Genomic DNA, 19,894 nt, shown 5'->3' with positions numbered 1-19,894 from the left:
CTGGATCTGGCCATGTGTCTGGGAGCATGCGTGTCTCTGCGTGTTGGTGTGTTTGGGATCATGCAAGGGTATGTTGATGGTGGCAGCTCGTTGCTGCCAGACCACAAGAGGGACCCAAAGACATGCGTTGCTGTCTGGTATCCCTTGAAAACTGGAAAGATCGTTAGCTTCCAGCTTGGGCTTTCAGAAAAGTAGCTTATTTTCTTTCACTTTTAGCTTTCAGGAATTTTACTATGACTCACCTATAAGCTTTCTGAAGGAGAGTCTGAGAAAGGCTCTAGAAAAAAGGCTGCTAGAGATAACATGATTTTAAACAACTTTGTCATGGCTGCCAAGGGCACTGGGAAAGGCTGTGTCATCTAGACTGATAGTGATGAATCATCTGAAGACATTAGAAGGACTTATGTATTATACTGCGGGTATAATATTAAGAAAATAATGATCTGGAATTTTCCCTTTATTAGTATTTTGAACATTATTAGTATTTTGAACATTCAGCCAAGCAGAGAAGTGCAGATGATGCAGACCTTTCCATAAATTAGAGGGAAAACTTACCAAAAGTAAAGTTGCTCAAAAAAAAAAAAAAAAAAAAAGAGAGACATTCTGTATGATGCAGCTTTGCTGCTTGAGTAACTCACTGTTCCTCCGAAAGATGACTGTAAATTGTGCACTGCATGTGCAAACAGGGCATGTCTTTTGTAGCAGTGGAAGACATCTTTGATGTGGGCTGGTTTGGTCTGGAAAGAGCAGCACTACTTGGATTTAGCTGCCTCAGTGGCCTCATTAAGTAGGCCTGAGAAATGTCTTCCTCTGTGAAGAGATCTCAGATGCCTTCTTCACTGGGACTGCTACGCTTTTCTTTTCACCCTTTGGGCAGAGCTGATTCCTTGTACTCATATACCCTATTTTATTCAAGGTAAATAGCAGCCATGTTTTTCTGTGTACAAGAATAATTTCCAACAGAAGGGTGGGGGAAATGACTAGAGATTATTTTATTTCAGTGACAGGTCCTTATTCGTCAACTAAAAATCTAATGCTATTGAGTGGTGATGTGGTAATTTAACATCACTGAAAATGACAGAATATTTTTATACTGTATTGCATCTGTGTACCACCCTCACTCTGAGAGCAAGTTGAATCACTGTCATTAACAAATTCTGTTGATATGTTCTTGGAGGAGGTAATACAAAGTTATCCATGATTTACTGGTGGGGCAGTTGGGCCCAGAGAGTGATTTCCTTGAGGTCAGGGAGTAAGTCAAGAGTATGACTGATAGCAGTGTCCTTCTTGGCCAAGGAGGTGATGAAGTGGTCTTCTCCACAGCCTCTCTCTTCTCCTTCTGCTATCAGCCTCCTGATCACCTCGCTAGGCTGAGAGGCACTACAGAGCAACATACAGGCTCCAGATACACACCCATCCACTGTGGAAGTACTGCAGGGGCTTTTCTCTGTCTTGTACTCAGGACAGGCCATGCCAAATTCTGCCCAACAAGAAGGGGCTACAAGAAGTCAGTTTGTATTTTCACCTCTATGCTGCACAGAGGGAACATACAGTATGAAGTGTAATGATAGACTGACATGAAAGGCTGTTCCCTTCTCTTTCTGCTTTTTCTGGCAGCAGCTGAACATGCAGTGACAACACACCTTCCATTACTAATATTTTGAAACCTAGAGCAGGAGAGTGCCTCAAACCGCAGCCTTATAACGTAATGAAGAATACACACAGCTGCAGTAACAACCACATAATTATTTAATTAGTTTTTGACAGCTTCAAATTGCACAGGCGAAGGAATGCATGAACCGCACATGGAAGCCTGCCAGCAAAGGTTTTACACGTATGCACATGGTTTTAGCTATTGTAAGTGCAAAGCCAGGTTGCTGCACTTTTATTGCAAAACCTAATAGCACATCATGCACTGGAGAAGTTATATCAGGGGAATAAAAATGGCATATATAATTATTTCTTTTCCTTTATGTCACAGCATTACTTTTGTTATATTTAACTTCCCATAAATGAGCCCTGTGAGACCAAATATGGGAATATTTTAGCATTAATTTAAGTAATCTGTAAAGTAACAGCTTTGAACTTTTGGAATAAGCAATTATGATCCCACTGATTAACATTACATATAAATTTATATTTTAAGATCCCGTTACGGAGATTAATTAATATCTCTGTTGGGAAGTTAAGTATTTGTATTTTTATTTTGAAAAAAGAAAGGCTCACGGAAGTGTAAGTTTGTCAGAAGCCACAGTGTGATTCAGGGACAGAAGAGATAACAGATTAAGAATGTCCTCAGTTTTCATTTGACTCTGCAGAGAGCTAGGGCAAGAAATTTCAATATATAAATGTGGGAAAAATAATTGTCTGCAAACAAAATGGATGAAGAGGGCACTAACATTAGTAGAAATCTGTCTTTGGCAAATAGATTATTCCAAAGGGGAAGATAATAATTTAGAAGTGAAGCGAAGCATAATGTACTGTAAATATTTGCTCTTCGGCTGCTGCAAAGCCACCACCCATCTCCCAAGTTACTCCAAAGTGCTTATAATTTCCATGTGTCACAAACTCCGTGATTTTATGTTAGAGGGGAAGTGATTTCTCCTGAATGCACCTAATTAAGTCTAACAGCTAAAATAAAACATGAATTAATTCAAAACTTCACTCTGCACTCTAAATGAACACAAACGTTGTCTGAGGTTTAAAAAGTTAAGTCCTTCTTTTTTTCCACATAATTGAAGTTTTCATATTTTCCAGCCTTTGCTTTTTATGGTTCTGGCTGGGATAGGAAATGCTAAAAGCCCACAAGAAAAGGCTATTCCCATAGAGCTGTGTAAGATATTCACAACAAAAACCTAAACCATGCGGAACACATGTGGTTTCAAGTTTCACAAGAAAGTCAAAACCCAGACTCTGTTTGTTGAAGTCTGTAACACATTTTGAATGAAACTGGGCCTGTTTTCAGAAAATCTGGTCAGATTCCTGGGTTTGAGTTAAAACCATCTGAAATTTGGCATTTGGCAAGTTCTGGGAAGACGTCTTGAGGCCTGATCTCGCTGATGCTTCAAGGGGGACTTGCTGTAGACGGGAGGTGAGTGGAGGGGATGTCAAGTCTCAGCTGGAGGATTGGGGCAAGGGCATTGTCAGGGGCTTTGGGGCTGAGGAAACCAACACAGTATTGGTGGGTCTCCTGAGGCAGGGAACTGTAGTCAAGAATGGTTGTCTGAAAGTCATGTGGGTCGCATCCAGGACAGGAGATCCTGGAGATCTTGTGCACACCCTTCAAAGGGCACCTTGCTGTGCCTTCTCATGTACTCCTGTACAGAATAAAGATTAGGATACCCTGAATACTTTGGGACTGTGTTCATCACTACACTGCATTTTGTAGGATTAATGTGGATATCACTGCATCCACATGGAAAACCCACCTTTATTTTATCCACAGAAATCTCTCTGACTAAGCTAATGAAAGACTGTGAAGACATACTTGGCACCTATGATGATGCCATGCCCTTTTATTAAGAGCTCTGTATGGGAATGAATCATTAGCTGATGCTGCCACCTCAGTCTCTAAGATATTATCAAGGTAAAAGTTATAAGCTAAATTCCGGTATTTCAAGGAAGGAGCAGATTTTTTTCTTGTGCATTCCTAGAAACATCTTTATCTGATACTAATACTATTGTAAATTATTTAAACTGTAAGGCTTTTAAATCAACCTTACCTTTAACTTTCTCTCCTGCTAATCACTTTTAAAATTTCTGTCCCTGCAAGCAGTGAAAATAGGCTAGGAAATTTGTAATCAAGGTTTTACTAATATTATTAGAATGCAGTATTATCTGTACAGACAAGTTTATTTCTTGAGCTCATAAACAAATACCATACACAGCTACCAATACATTCTCCCACTTATATTGCTGTGTTTGGGAATATTCAACTGTGAAAATAAAAGCTGTTTTGTGCTGAGGCCAAAATGTAAGCAAAGAACAGAGCAAATGGTTTATGAGTATGTGGAAAAACAGCATATGTCTGTGAATAAGGAAAGAGCTCTATATCAGACTAATGAGTATAGAGTATAGTTTCTCTGTTTTCTCTAATGGTATTTTATATGTGCAGTTCTGTAAGTCCAGCACTGTGAGGACAATAGTTACGCACGCAAATGAAACACAGCTCATTAAATCTCCAGTTCTTCCATCCACAGTCACTTTTCTTAAGCATAGGTCAGTCCTGTGTGAGATAATTATTTATTACCCTGATACTACTTTTTTTTTCTCCAGATGTCTGTGCTTTGGCTTTATATAACATGATAAAGTCCCTTTTGCTAACAAGTCTTTTAAAGCAGTATAGTTCTGCTCTGAATCTCAACAAATGTCCCTAGTAGCTTCTTCTAGTAGAAGCTGCAGCTTATCATTATTCATGCCTGCTGTTGGTCCTCTTAATAAGAATACTAAAGTAAGCAGACACTGTCATCCACCAACCTGCTTCCCTAAGACCCAGTTGCCCTTATATTCATCTTGTCCAGAACTAGCTGCAAATCTCCCAGATGACTGGGTTTTCATCACTTCCCTAAGTGGCAAACAAGTGCCTTTGTGGTTTTTGTCATGATGCTCTTCTCTTGTTCAAAAAGAACTTGTGGGAAACACCCCCAAAACAGACTTGTTTTCTTTAAAACCATCTTTTTCTGTAGTTCTGCCAGGAAGCAGACAGCAGTTGAGCTTTAGGGATATTGAGACTAGTAGTGAATTTTTGCTGCACTACACTCACAGACTGACTGCATCTGCTTCTAACCTCTTTCCTTGGCTGCAAACTCAGAGGCTGCTTTTCCCACTGCAGGGGGAAGTCAAGGAGAACTACTGCCTCATGGATGTCTGCTCCACTGTCTCGCTTGTCTCCACACTGCCCCAGCCCATGGGGCTGGTTCTATACTTGGCACCCACCAGGTGCAGATCTGGTTATGCCATCCTTTATCAGGGTCTCAGATACAATGTGGGCACAGATACCAAGTGCTGCCAGGGGTGTCCTGGGACTTTAACAGGGTGGAGGTGACTGGTGGGAATGAGAGTTATACATTATGTTCTGCTACCAGGGACAGTAGCCTGAGAAATTTGTGGAGTGTAAAAACTCTTTCTATTCATAGGACAATAATCATCTTAAATGTCTTTAGAAACAGAAACAGAAAATGTAAGAGAGTCAAATTTAGTTCACCATGGCAGAATGGAAATGGAAAATTCCATGTTTCATAATCAAAATATATTTTATACTTATGCTGGAATATTTGTCAACATAACTACAACAAATAGAGGAGAGTAATTCAACAGATGATTACAAAAACCCGGAAGGGACATACTGGTTTTAAAAATCATGTTAATTTGTAATGATTGCATTGCAGAATGACAGTTTTTCTCTTTAGAAACTTTCTTACTCAATTCTAAGGCTCAGTTATGCCAAATTGCTAGCGTTTAACAATAAGATCAGTAGACCTTAAAAACAGAGAGAAGAAGAAAGAAAGCAAGCAAGCAGAAGCTACTATGGATACTGCCAAACCACTTCTCAGCTTTGTAAAATCAAGCACATGGGCAAGTCTCCCACCACAAAATCAGCATAAATTGATTTCCAAATTGCCTTTTTTTTTTTTTTCAGTTTCCACCCCAATATTCTGATGGCAATTTGATAAGTGATCAGAAAATCTTATAATAAATTTTCTTTCAAAAGGAGATTTACAAGTGTTTTGCTGCTTATTTGTGCAACACATCTTTTGTATTTCTTAATGCTGTATCAAAGGTCCTTGCACAGCACTGGCACTCTTAGGAATTCTGTTTCTGTCTCTTTTCCTCAGGTTGACTGGCTTCTTACTTGACAAAGATCTTCACTCATTTCAGCAGCTTACTGGAATTAAACATAGTACAGTCTTACCATTAACAATTAGTGCTTATTATGGTGCCTTTTTTTTTCCAACACAAATGAAATATTACTATTTCACAGACATTTCCAGTGAGAATGACTGTGGGGAGTTCCACATTTAATGTCACTCCATGCTTGAAAGCTATATGCATTGCTTACTTTGGATTACAGCTAAAAACCAAGTTTTGATTGAAAGAATGGCTGTGACCCAATCGTTAACTACCATACATGTCAATTTGAAATGATGGAAATAATTGCCACTGACAGTTTTACTTTGTAGAAACCTATTTTCTTCCCTTCAGAATCTTTTTTATCTTGGTTTACTGGAAAAAGTGAACAAACACAAGGAAATGCTTTCAAAATTATCAGCTTCTAAAGAACACCAGTAATCACTTTGCATAATCCACATCTGGGCTCAATCCAGTTTTCCTTAATTAGCTACAAATGCCATGTCTGCTGCTATGTCTGAAATTTTCACTGCATCTACCTATTAAAGTGTAAAATGAATTGGATTTTCAAGTTAAAGAATATTACTTAGGTGGTTAAGTGGATTTAGACACAATGGCATTTTTTTGTACTAAAAATAGTACAAATGTGGCTATTTTTCAGATTTTTAGAACCAGGGCACTTCTGTTTTTTGAAGATCACACTGGCTACTTACCCTAGCAAACAGGTATTTAACAGGTGTTATTTAACCAGTAGATTACACAAAGACACTCAGGCCTTTTGTTCATCCTGTAAATAGAAATAGTTTTGTAAATTGTGAATGACTATAGCTTCTCTGAGTCTGGTGTCCACATGACTACCTGTCATGTTTCCTTTGTCAAGACTGGGTGTAGTATTCACATCCATCTAAAGGCCTGTGCTGCCTTTACACCATTGTCCAAAAAATGGGAAGCTCAAGCAGCTAACTTGCTCCAGAGTTATCTCACTGCTCTGAGGTCTGGGATAAAGGATACACAAAGTTATATATTTTGCCTGTACTGGGAAAAGAAAACAGGTCCTCCTCAAATTTCTGTTAAACTTGTTATCAATGGAGAATGTGCCCTACTAAACGCAAGTGGTGTAGGAATAGTGTAGACAGGTGAACACCATCTTCCAGCCCTTTACCATTACTAGTTTTCAGTTGTCATTGGGAGTTGAAATTGTATATATGTATATGAAGAGCTTCAAGTTGCACCAAGGGAGGTTTAGATCAAATGTTAGGGAAAACTTATTCACTGAAAGGGTTATGGAACATTGGAACATACTGTCCAGGGAAGTGGTTCATTCATCATCCCTGCAGGTGTTTAAAAGATGTATAGATATGGCACTTGGGGACAGGGTTTATTGTGCACTTGGCAGTGTTAGATTAACAGTTGGACTCAATGACCTTAAGGGTGTTTTCTAGTTTAGATGGTTCTGTGAATGACTGTCCAGTCACAATACCCTGTTTTTATCAATAGCTGCCCAAACAAGAAATACAAGAGTGTTCCTTGGTGTCCTGTCATCTGGAAAAGGATTCTGAAATGCAGCACCACCTGTGTAGGGCCTTTGGCATCACCATTGTGATTGCTATCCCTCAGTGCTCCCTTCTCCAAGCTTGTGCCAAGGCCTCTTTGAAAAAAGAATCTCCTGGAAAGTTACCTACTCTTGAAGATAGTTTTTTTTCTTAAATTCAAAACTCAACGAAGTTTGAAATCACTTCCTCTGTGTGTCTGCTTTCTTTTTCCCCTGAATTTTTCCTCACTGATGCATTTTTAAAGTCATGATCTAACCTTTAGTTAAGCCAAGAGAAATCTTTCCAGTGCCTTGAGAATATGTTGATCAGTATCTAAATGAAAATGTAAAAATGGCTTAAGAACTGATTTGGCTGAAGGAGGACAGTGGAAAAGCTTTTGGTGCTTACAACAAGAAATAAAGTTGCAAGGTTTCACCTTCAATTTTAAATCCCTGGGAGCAAATCTGGAAGGTCACTGTGCTCCTTTAGCTTCTGGCCGCAGTGTGCAGGAGAGAAACACAGTCCTTAGGTTTAGATTTGTGTGCATGGGTCTGAGGATATTTCCCTTTGGAAGGTGTTTCTTTTGTTTCCCCCTTGCTTCCAACCTGCACGTCCTATGCATCTCTTCCTGAAGACAGACTTGATAATGTCTGAAGATACTTTATCCTGGAGCACTGTCTCAGTACAGAAAAGGATGGATTTAAATAAACCATTCATTGAATCTTTCCCTCCCTGCCACCACAGGGCTGTGTATACCTGATGTAGCTCTTTGAAAGACAGTGGATTTATGTTGCTGTTGCTACAGGACAGTGCTGTGGGGAATAGCAAGCCTATTTCTATAATTCATCGTGCGGAGGCAGTCAAGTGGCCCCAGAAGGTTTCTAAGGAAGGAGCACCAACAGTTGCCTTTGCTGCAGTTGCATGGGACAGACTCAAGAGGTGGAAATCTAACCTGAAGGAAGGACTATTGAATCTGAGAATTTGGAAGATGTTGCTATTCTATTTTACAATCACTTCTTCCTTCTGTCATCCCCCAAAATGCTCCTCCCTGTGCTTCAGAACTCAGAGCACACAATAATCTCATGCTTGACATACATGGTTACGAGATACCGAGGTTCCAGACCTCTTCTTGTGTGTCATGGGGCAGTTCTGGTGATTTGTCCGGAACTAGGCTGATTTGTAGGAATGGAGGATCTGGTCGCCTGTGTCTGCTCAGAGGTTGGCCCATGGCTGCAAAAGTGTGCAGAAAAATATGTCTCAAAATACACTGTTCAGCTGTTTCATACCCCTTTCAGTAGTGATAGCAATTTGGGGCTTATGCTTTTTGCTTTCCAAAATGTGCTGTTAAGGAACTAAAGACTGAAATGACTTCTCCTTCTGTTCACATTTTTGGTTGGTTGTCTTAGGTAAGATGTTCTCTTGGAAATGGTGTTTAGTACTACCCACAACTATTTCCAAAATGACTAAGTTTGTTTTTTAAAGAAGGATAAAAAAAATAATGACAAATTGGAACCTTATGGACTATTAAAACTCTCTGGTAGAAAGAACTGTCAGCATGATTTATATCTAGAAATTCTCTTTTCAAAGTCATTAAAAAGCTGTGTTCCAGTCTTTGAGCTCTTGGGAGAAACCTGGCTAAATTTCTTCCTGTTGTCTAATTTCTGAAAATATCCCGCCTAGAAGAGACACAACAATAGAATCATGTCAGAAGTGCAAATACCAGGTGAGCCACATGCATGAGCAATAGTGGGGAGAATGGCTTAGTTTATTTGTTATTCAAACATTTTTTAGGTAAGAATAAAAAAAAAGCTGGAATTTCTAGATGCTCCAAATAAATCGCTCACTTTGGAAACATGACTATCTCAAGGGCACTAAATCCCATGTAATCTTGGCAACCCAAAACATACCTGGCTGAACTAAAAGTAGAAAAGAAAAATACATAAAAATTTTATTTGGTAAAGAGGGAGGTCATCCCACTTAGTGATATTTCAGTTTTAATGAAATTCTTTTATCCTGAAATACATACACATTTCATCCTAAGTTGATTCTCTTTCTACAAGTATATTTCTAATTCAGCAAATAAACAAAAGGCTGTATGGGAATTTTGCTGAAAGCCTCAGAACTGCTGAGCTCAATTTGTTCTTGAGACATAAATGTGAATTATGTTTGCCTGTTGCTATCTGTGAGCTGGTTGGAGCTGATGGCAGGCTGCAAGTGCTGTAGTGCCAGCCTGGCAAACTTACAGCAGCAGCAGGCAGCTGCCTCATTTTCTGGCTTCCAGCAGTATGTGGGCGAAGCAAAATAATGTTAGCATTTGGCTAACATCACATGATGGCTTCCAAAGTATCAGTTCAGAAGGCTTCTCTCATCCAAAAAAAAATGGGCTCTCACTGAGTATTTGCAGTAACACACACGCACCCACACCCACAATCAGTGGGTGTAAAATGTGAAAAGGATGCTTGCCAGGGAGCTTTCAGATCCACAGCTGTGAATGGGAACTGCATGCTTGGAATGGAGGCATGAGAATGGTCTTGCTGTTTGTGTCCTTTTGTTCCTCTGACATTTTGGGATTTTATGTGGGTGTGATGACATATTCCCCTAAAGCCTGCAGCACCAAGTCACGGGTTTCAATGCATGCTACCAGAGAAGGATAACTCCTCAGAAACACGACTGCAGTGAAACAGAGAGCAAGCCCTCATGTGTACTGGAAGGATTAAATTGTGCCTAGACTCCTCTAGCTGTTTGCACTGAAAGTGAAGGCAGAGGGAGAAGCACATCAGCCCCCTCCCACTGCTGCCTTCCCTGCCTGCATCTGATTGCTGTTGCCATTGCTGGCTGCTGCCCAGCTGAGTCCCCCACGGGATGTGCGAGGCCCACACAGATAAGCACATTAGCACAGCTTGTATCTGCACAACTGCATTACTCTTTGCACAAAAGCACGTTGCTTCTGGCTTACACTTTTGTAGCATCAACGAAAATCAGCTCCAAACCACTTGGGAGTGCTGGTACAGGAGGATTTGTTTTGAACGAGCCCTACTGACAGCAGAATTAGGCTACACATGTGGATTCATGGAAGACTTACTTGAGAGGTGGAGACAGCAGGGAGATAGTAAGGCTAGACGGACATGTAATAGGTCAGCTGAGAAGAAAGCAAGCCAGGAATCTGGGTGAGATTTAGGGATTGCCAGTCTGACATCGTGCAGCAGAGAGCAAGGAAGGGTGGAGCATGATGCCACAGACCACTACCCAAGTGATGTTTGTGCTGGAGCACTTCATGTGTCCAGGGAAAGACAGTGAGAGTGGGATGTTTTATCAATTATCTGTTCATTACCGTACCAGACTCTGCAAAGAGGAAAGAAAGACATTTCGCAGTTATGGAAAGAGGCTGGAAGGGGAGAGAAAGAAAGGCAAAAGGAGGGAAGTGGAAACACTGGGATCAAAAAATTGAAAATAAACCACCAAGGAAATAGTAAAGGACTAGATGTAAAGAAAAACTAGTAGTGAGAGGAGAGATAAAACTTAATACAGAAGTAATGGAATCCAAATCTGTATGAGACTCTCTTCTACAAGTTTACTCTCTCTGGCAGTTTTAAGGTAGAATGCCTTTTCTTTCAGTAGGAAGAAAAGTGGTCTCAAAGGTTGGGCCTCCATCAATGTCCCAAAGAGGATGATGGGCTCTAGGAACATTCAGCCTGAAAAGGACTTTTCTCACCTCTGTAAAGTCATCACATCATGCTCATAAATCAAGATTATTCTTGCATTGAGAAGGAATCTAGACTCAGACTTCTAAGTGCATGCAAAAAGAAGCAAACTATTTCTAGCTGCGCTAGCAGTGATATAATGTAAGTGGTTATGGCTAGGAAAAGCATATTTTATTATTTATGGCCTAAATACAGATACATTATACACTCTTCCACCTACTGGACTGTAACTGCTATTTTTGTTACCTATCTGACCTTTTTTGTTACCTTCATTCCTGATCGCTGTCATAAAACTCAGATCTATGTCACCTAGAACTGTTCAGATGACAAATTTAATTCCACTTTTTATTCTGACACCTCCATCTTAGTAGATATTTCATTGACATTACTGGAGCAGTAAAGATTATTGCAAAGAAGTTGCACATCTCCTCATTAATAGGCATCAGACATCTCCCATTTCTTTCACGGGTTTGCTGAGTCAGGTACACCTGAATGATCTGCTAGTGTTTCTTTTTAAGCTTTATGCTATTTGCCATGGAAAATCCAGTTTAACAATTTTCTTTCGTAATTCCTCCTATATTCTTGTTTGTTGACTTCATCAGTGTCAAATTTCTAAATCCTGAAGACTTTTTCTTGTCTTCAAAGAACCTTACTGCTTTCATTACACTAGAAGGCTTTTGCCTCTCTGGTTTCCTTTAATACTTGGTTGTACATACATTTTCTGAGTCTCAGTATCAGCTTTCATATCTAAACTACTTTGGGGGTTTTACTCCCTTTAAGCTCTCAGTTTTTTGTAATTACCCTTGAGTTTTAGTGAAGTCTCCCCTTTATAAAATATTACATCTTCCTAATTAATTTCCTAGGTGTCAAACCTAAATGTAACAGCTGCTGCTAGTTGGTGACCTGAGTCCTCTTCTTAGGTGAAATAGCTCCTCTATGTTACTTAAGACTAATGCGAAATTAGCTTCACGTTCTGCTTCAAAACTTGAAATGTACTTTGGGTGTTGAGAAGTCAGATGCTTTGCAGACATTTGGGACAACTATAACAGCAGACCATGGCACTCTGTAATGAAGCTGACCAGCTCCTTCTAGTTAAAAAGCTTGTCTCCCTAAGTGCTTGAAAACCATTTCCAATTTTGCTAATGAAGTAACTGATGGCAGTTGCAGATTGTTCTTCCTGTGTGGAGCCCATGCTGAAGTAAGAAGAGAAGAGGAATGATGGGACAAGAAGATGTGGGGAATACTGTGGTGTCTGAAGCAAACATGCACCCCCTCTTACAGCTGTGAGTTTCCCTTTGGCTTCACACTGCTCATCCTCTCCTCCAGCAGGTTTGCCAGCAAAGAAGGTTCAGCAGCAGATGCTGCAATTCCCCAGTCTTCTGGAGGTTGGACTGGCCAGTGGAATGAGCTGTTGTGGGAAGGGAGGCTCCCTGAGAAAGGCTTTCCCTCATCCTGTCCATGAGTTAGTTTTTTGCTCTGTTTTCCTTAGTCTTCTTCCACTGCCCTCTGGTATATCTCAACCCTGCCCCAGCCCCCACCCCGCCAGATCACTGGCTTCCCTAAATCCTCATTCCCAGTCTCCATGCCTGCATAGCTCTAGCTCCAGACTCCTATCACCTTTCTGAGTTCACTCACTGTTTCAGGCCTGTGATTGTGTCCGACAGCCCACACAGCCAAACACCACCGACTTCCCACTCTGGCTTGCAGTATTATTGCCAGGTGGCACCTGGTTGTCCCATTTGAACCACCCCTACACTTGACATGCCAGGTGTCAGCTGGCATTTTAACCACATGCAGCAATGATTTACAGCTGACCATTGTAATTGCAGATGAGCACACCCATTCTTCACCCACTGCTTTCTGCAAGCAGTGATAGATGGTTTTAAATCCTTCTTGTCACAACTTTCTAACTAGGAGGGAGGAGGCCCTGATATGTTTTCCACCATGACAGATTTACGTGTAGATCTGGGTGCATGTCAGGAAAATACTGTAGAGCCCCTCAAGCTTATGGCCCTATTAACTAATGGGAAATATACACCCCAGGTCCTCTGTCCAGCTTTTTGTGTCACTCCTGCCAAACATGAGCCATGAGCTGGGGTTCCTTCCCAGAAACCTGTCTAGGTACCTTGGGAAAACAATTCTGTTTTTCTTATATTTTGTGAACAGCCAGTTTAGTCTGGTGGGGCACAGAAAAATGGCAGGTGCATTCAACCTGGTGTTCAGATTTAGAAGGTATAAAGCTCATTTTGCGTTGTGGATCTCTCAGGGACTGGGCAAGGAGGAGCATTAACCAATCTCCACACAAAACTTGCTGGCCACACTAAACTTCCCCCCATGGGCTGTGTATTTCTTGTAAACTTAATTGCCTGGGATTAGAGTCTATTTCCTGGCACCTCTGTTGACGTTAGAAATTCTTTTGTGCCTGGAAAGCTTCTGCTCAGCAGTTCACAGTCCCCTGGGAGTCTGAGGCTGGCAGTGGCAGCAGTGGCCGCTCTTTTTACCAGTTGCTGAGGTGCCCTTTGGGGGGAAGAAATTCCAGCACCATGGATTTTCCAGCCATCGGGAACCTTCTGGGATTCCTTTAGGTGGCAGGACGCACACTCCCACTATTGGGGCACTGCTCACTGCAGCTCTTCAGTGGCAGGAGTTTATGAGCTTTTAAGGGTATAAGTGAGGGTTATTCTGATGTCTGGATTACATTTTAAGAGTTGCTTGTCCACCAGCTATCTGACTGACAGGCCCTAACTTTTGAGCTTGTTTGCTCTGTACCACAGGCTTAGTGGTAAGGTTAGCCACTAAGTCGTTCCTTTCCCATCACCCTGGGTAATGCCATCCAGGGTTTGCTTACCTATGTAGCAAGAAGAGGTTTACATGCTTTTGAAGCAATAAAATGAGGCAGTAGGAGGCAGATACAATGAGCACCACATCAGGCCATTGAAATCTGTGTGCCTGCTCCACTGACATGCTAAAAGGATGTTGGTATGAGCTTGGGTGGATTTGATTTTAAGTCATAAGTCATTATCATCTTTTCAAAAGATCAAAACCATCTTTTCCCTGGTTGTGAATTCTATATTTCTCTTTATCTCAGTTTATGTTACTGACGAACACCAGAACATGTCCTTCAAACAGCCTGAACATTAGTTTGGAGAGTGTTGAAATGCGTAAGTAACTGTACTGAGTGTGTACCAGTGTGATCTGGTTCAGCCACTAAGGCCAGAGGGGAGGACAAGGCTGTGCTTTTACCCCCACTAACCCTTCACCTGGGCAGTAATTTACACAAATCCTTTGCCCTCACAGGGCCTTTTTCTGCCCTCTCTGTTCTACATCCACTAGAAGACTGTCTTTTCCAGGATAGCTCTCTTCCCTGGCTGCTCTGCATGGAGTCTCAACCTGAGCTGCCACAAAAACTCCCTGCCCTTTAAGACAATAACAAGCAGATGATAGAAAAGTGAGCATTGCTGAGGAGCTCCACTTTATCGGCTTTATTTTTCTGCAGGAAAGGTCCCCTTGGATATCAGCTTAAAGCTCTCTTTTCTCTCTGGAGTATGATGAAGAGGGCTGTGGCTCTGGCTCTGGATATTTGGTGCGGACCAAGTTATGCAATGTACTGCTGTGACATCTGGAGATTAACTTTTGGCCCATTTCTTGGGACCATAGTTAACATCCACATGGGAATTTTTTGTTTTTAAGAACAAAAAGTACTATTCTAATTTCAAGTTTTTCTGTGATCTCCTTCAATCCGAATCATGTCCAATATACCTCTAGCTGCATCATTTATAAGGAGGAAGGAATGGGTTTTTTTGTCGGTGACACAGGTTGCTTTGGTGAGCTATGTATTGATAACAAAATATCTTCCTGATGAGTTAAATATCACAGAAACTTAAGAACAATAAATACTACTTGTTCTGCTTAGCTAGGAAATGACTGTTCTCATTGCATTTCCAATTTAAATCCTATGATTATTCTTCAAAGTTATATGATAGAGATTTGTAGTTATTAAAATAATTTCAGATGATCAATGGTAGTATTATGCACCAGCAGTGATCATCAATATAAAGAGCTCAAAGAGCTTTGCCAGCATGATTTTGGCACCACTGTCCCAAGCAACATCTAGATGAGCTAATCCCAGTTTTTAAGTTGTTCTGAAGTCTGCAATGATCCTGCTAATGATCCTGCTCAGTTTACCTGCACTCTTGATCCATGAGGCAATCACGTATTCATCTCAAAAAGCCTGAAATAAAAGGTGCTGGTTTTGAGTCAGAGAGGAAAGTAATGCTTGTGTTTGCACAATGCACATCAGTGTGTAACTGGTGAATTCACACCTAATGCAGTATCAGGTTGGATAGATAACTCAGTATCAGTCAGACATTCATGCTGCAAGAATCAAGGCCCCAAACCACATGCAACTTGCTCTATCCTGTCACCTTTATTCTTTGTCCATCTCTGTCATTGCACAAAACGTCCCTCTGATAGGTCATTAGCTTGTAAATAACAAAAAGATGTTGCAAGTTGTATTATTTATTAATAACATTGTTAGTATTCTCAGGGATAAGTCCTTACATTTTGGAGAAAACCAAAGAGCTTGAATAGCAGTCTTAAAGCACAGATAACATGGTCTGTAACTTTGTCTTCATTAACAAGTACACCACGCCATACAAGTCAGCTGCACTGCAAGCTCTTTACCATCTCTTCTCTCACATTTCATTGGAGCATTTAGTTTACAGTAGATTAATGTCCTAACCTCTTAGTTTATTAGTGTGAAACACAATCAGCCCTATGTAATAAGACTAGGCAATAGGAGCTTAACCCAGTGCTAATTTTTAAGAAATTTTCCCCCAGTTAGAAAATGGGATAAGAGCTAGGAGACTGGAAACTGATTACATACATGTTTGTGCACAGTAGAAAACTCACCACTGTCTTTCAGAAAAGTGACCAGTTGCAAATAAGTATTTCTTATGCTTTACATTTTTGTGCTGCTCCACCCAGATCTAGGCTCTTTAGTTTAAGAGGATAAATGGATGTCAAGTGGTTGGACAACATTAGTGAACAAGACTCAGTAAGGTCCTGGGATTGGAGAGGTTTGATCTGATTACCCTGCATACAGGATTAAGAAATGATGGGCAGGTAACTTCAGTTTCAACTTTGAGACAGTGTTCCATGTTGCCAGTTGTTCTTATCTGTATCCTTTTGTAATGAACAAAAAAGAAAATCAAACAAAAAACCCCAAAAAATCAATCAAACAAAAACCCACCAACCCCCAAAAAAAAAAAGAAGGCCCTCAGGGAACTATTCCTGAAACCCCACAGCACGATTTCAGCAGGTTGAATGCCATGATGTCTGCTATGTGCTTTCCAGCCATCGATCCTCACGGGGACCTATTCCTCTGTTTAAAGCTCCTTATAATCTTACTATCATGATAAAAAACACAATTTTCAAAGAGGTCGACTAGGGACAAGAAGCTAAATTCCTTCAATGTCATTGAAAATTCCCCATTTCATTGACTGAAAACCCCCAACTCTGATAGCAGAGCTTGCTTACCATGAGGCTTTATGGTTCTGGGAAGGGAGGACGTTAGCTATAAATAGTGGGAAACCACTGTGGCTACATAAGAATCTCCTTAAAAATATTGCGTGTTTCTTTGAATTTTTATATAAAAATCATGTCAGTAGCAAATCTATATTTTTCCCATTGCCATGTTTTATCAAAAGCTGTCAGTGTAACAAGGAGATTTTCAACAACAGGAAAGTAATTTTGTCAGTTGAACATGCTATATAATTAAAGGATTAACATTTTCTCTGAAATGGAATTAAGAAACAGAAATGGGTCTAGAGTTAACTCCTTCATGTTTAGATGACTGGCCAAGGAAGTTAAAGGTGTAGAATTTCCTTGGGGAGTGTGCATTTTGGCTAGAGCTGTGCAAAATACTGCTGTGAAGACATTCTGGTCTGAAATATTTGGAAAATTTTCTGGCAGAATTTTGGTGGAAGGAGACTATTAGATGAAGAATGATGTGAAAAACTGGAAGGAAGACAAAGAAACTTGTATTTTCCAACCCAGCAAGTTTTCAGTCTTACTGCAGACGATGATCTCAAATCCATACACATACTTGCTGGCATACACTTTTACCTAAGTTTGAAAATATGCAAATACAAACTTTGAGAAAATACGCCTTTTCAGTTTTTACATATTCAACATGACAAGTTTCCAGGACTTCGTAATAATTCTGTGTAACTTGTTACTGGGGTAACGCACGTGTCTGAGCATTACCCACTTGCATGTGGATTTCTAGGCCTGCCTGGAATACCCAGACACCCAACAGTTCTGGCAAGGCTGCTTGTCTATTTTCTTACTGCCTTAGTGATGGGCTATAAATACTAAGACTAATTTTATCTTTCTTTTACAGGAAGTTAAATCTCTTGAAAATATCACTATTGTTTCAGATAAAAGAATGGCATGGAAATGGACGTATTTTTAAGGTGAGGATTTTCTCATGTAGATTTCAAGAGCATATTTTATACCCAGAAAACTAGCATCTTCTCAGTTTTGTGGGCCCCATACTAAATTGAAGGATTAACTGATAGGCAGCTATTAGGAGAAGACTGCATGCTTGTTCCTGCCCAGATTACTGTGCACAGTTTATGTTTCCTCTGGCTTTTGACTGTTAGGGCAGAGCAGTTTCCCTGTCACTGGACAAAGGACAGTGATGGGTAATACCATCTGTACAGAGATCTCATGCTATCGCTTTTCCTATCTCCTCTGCCATTACTGATGTCACCATCATTTCTTTGCCACAGCAGTTCATGACTTGAATAATATCTTGGTTCCATCTTCTGCTTCGCTTGTAGTCTTACTTTTATCTTTACTTGTAACCCCTGGAATTGTACCTCAGCCCCTGCAGCTTCCTTGACACTGGAAGAGGTACCTTTCTCTTTAATTCTTTTCTCAGGCAAAAGCAGTTGTCAGGGCCTTCCCTTGCTCCTGCTGTGCTCCCTGCTCCGTATGCCCCCACACATGCAGAGATCCCCAGGCACAGGCTTCTACAGATGCTGTCTCTCCTCCTTTCCTGCCACTCTCATCACATAACATGTGTCTTTGAGTGTCTTTGCTAACATCCCCTAAATCACCATGGATCCTCTCCTCATGTTACCATGGGTGTGACATGGGTTTTTGTACATCTCTTGTCCAAGCTGGCTCTTAATGGACTTGTTTGGGGATTGGGAGAAGTATACTCATAACAGCTCAGGGCTGTCTTGTAATCCATCCCTCTTCTACTTACCCCAGCCCTTCTTCACTTACCCTTTATGCTCCCTTCACAACAACCCTGGGTGTCTTTGCATGGTACTTTTTTATGCCACACTGACACCCTTTTCACTCAAAATGTGCACTCAAGCCCTAAAAAGTTGTCCTTACTGCTTGTCTAGTGGTGCCTTTTACTGATGCATATCTTGCACTAAGTTTGCGGTGGATTTGTGAAACTGGAACACGTCTGAATATGAGAAGAAATTCTTTACTCTGAGGGTGAGTGAGCACTGGAACAGATTTCCCAGAGAAGCTGTGGAGGCTTATTCACTGCAGATATTCAAAAGCCATCTGAACACAACTGTAAGCAGCAGTCTTTAGGATGACCCTGATTGAACAGAGACATTGTACTATGTGACCACCTGTGGTCCCTCCCAATGTTACCCATTCTGTGATTGTGACTGATATGCAGCAGTAGAAACAGGAAAAAGACTCTCTGTCAACGCCAAAGATTGTCATGAAGCTGGGCAGGTGAAAAAATATATATGCTTTGTTTGTGGAATGAGATTCTACACTCAATCCTTCTTTTAAAAATTTTGGTGTTATTAAATAAAGCTAAAACTGAAGTAAAATTTAAAGCCTTAATTTTGGAATTATCAAAATGCTCTAACTACACCTGCTGTTCTTCCACTAAAAATTGCTCAGAGCATAAAATTCCAATCAGCTCTGTCCAGTAGAAGAGCTTGCACACTGATTGGTGTGTCCACTTGTCACAGAGGTGTCTCTCTGCTTTCTTCTGTACTCATCATTAAGCATGAAACACTTGCAGCACTGTTTCAAATGGTCTTGACTGTCATGCAAAACTTCGCCTTTTACCAGCTGTGCAAAACTTCGCCTTTTACCAGCTCCTATCACAGTGTCTTACTTTAAAAATGATAATTTGAAAACCAGTGATTTTAGGAATATTTTGTTTATAGTGTTTTATCTTAACACAATGCACTTTGTATTCTCCATCAATCCTTTGTATATGTCTTGTTCCAAACAAGCACTTAGCAGTAGTGAAGGAGTGTTTGAATAGATCTTATTGGCACTATACTGTCATTTAAATAGAAATGTAAGATTAATTTATTTATCTGTCAGGTCCTTATCACAAAGTCAGACATGAATGGAAATCAGCAGTATCCAGTGTGGTGCGCCCTGCAGGACAGGCCATGTGTCAGGACAGGTGTGCACACATGCTCAAGAGACACACAAGCACACTGCAACACTGTAGACTTACCCCAGGTTTTTGGAAGGAAGGTGCACCTGTGCAGGAAGGAGAAAGGGGGTCTTACATAAACTGTCCATGCTCCCACAGCAGACATTTCATTGCTTTATAGAATTACACTAAAAGAAGTAATATTGTTGGGGGGAAGATTAAGGCCCTTGTTGGTCTCCTTTTTTGTAAACTTAGGCCTGCTTACTTTAACAGAGAAAAGCCCAGCTCTGTATTTTTTTTCTGCTTTTATATGAGTAAAAATAATGCCCCTTTACAAGGAATTTATAAGCTTCTGCAGCCTTCTTTCTTGTCAATAA

The 19,894-nt window shown here is 40.6% G+C and overlaps 1 long non-coding RNA gene across 1 annotated transcript; it reads left to right on the top strand.

Moving 5' to 3' along the window:
• The first annotated feature begins 2,898 nt into the window (after positions 1-2,898).
• Positions 2,899-18,904, top strand: LOC116438488. The gene is made up of 4 exons (XR_004237777.1): positions 2,899-3,091; positions 12,242-12,363; positions 17,484-17,556; positions 18,502-18,904. It is a non-coding gene; the product is annotated as an uncharacterized LOC116438488 (long non-coding RNA).
• Positions 18,905-19,894: the final 990 nt, after the last annotated feature.

This window comes from Corvus moneduloides, chromosome Z (genome assembly GCF_009650955.1).
Source record: "Corvus moneduloides isolate bCorMon1 chromosome Z, bCorMon1.pri, whole genome shotgun sequence".
NCBI classification, from domain to species: domain Eukaryota; kingdom Metazoa; phylum Chordata; class Aves; order Passeriformes; family Corvidae; genus Corvus; species Corvus moneduloides.
The sequence above is the reverse complement of the archived record's forward strand: the minus strand, read 5'-3'. Positions and strand labels throughout refer to the sequence as shown.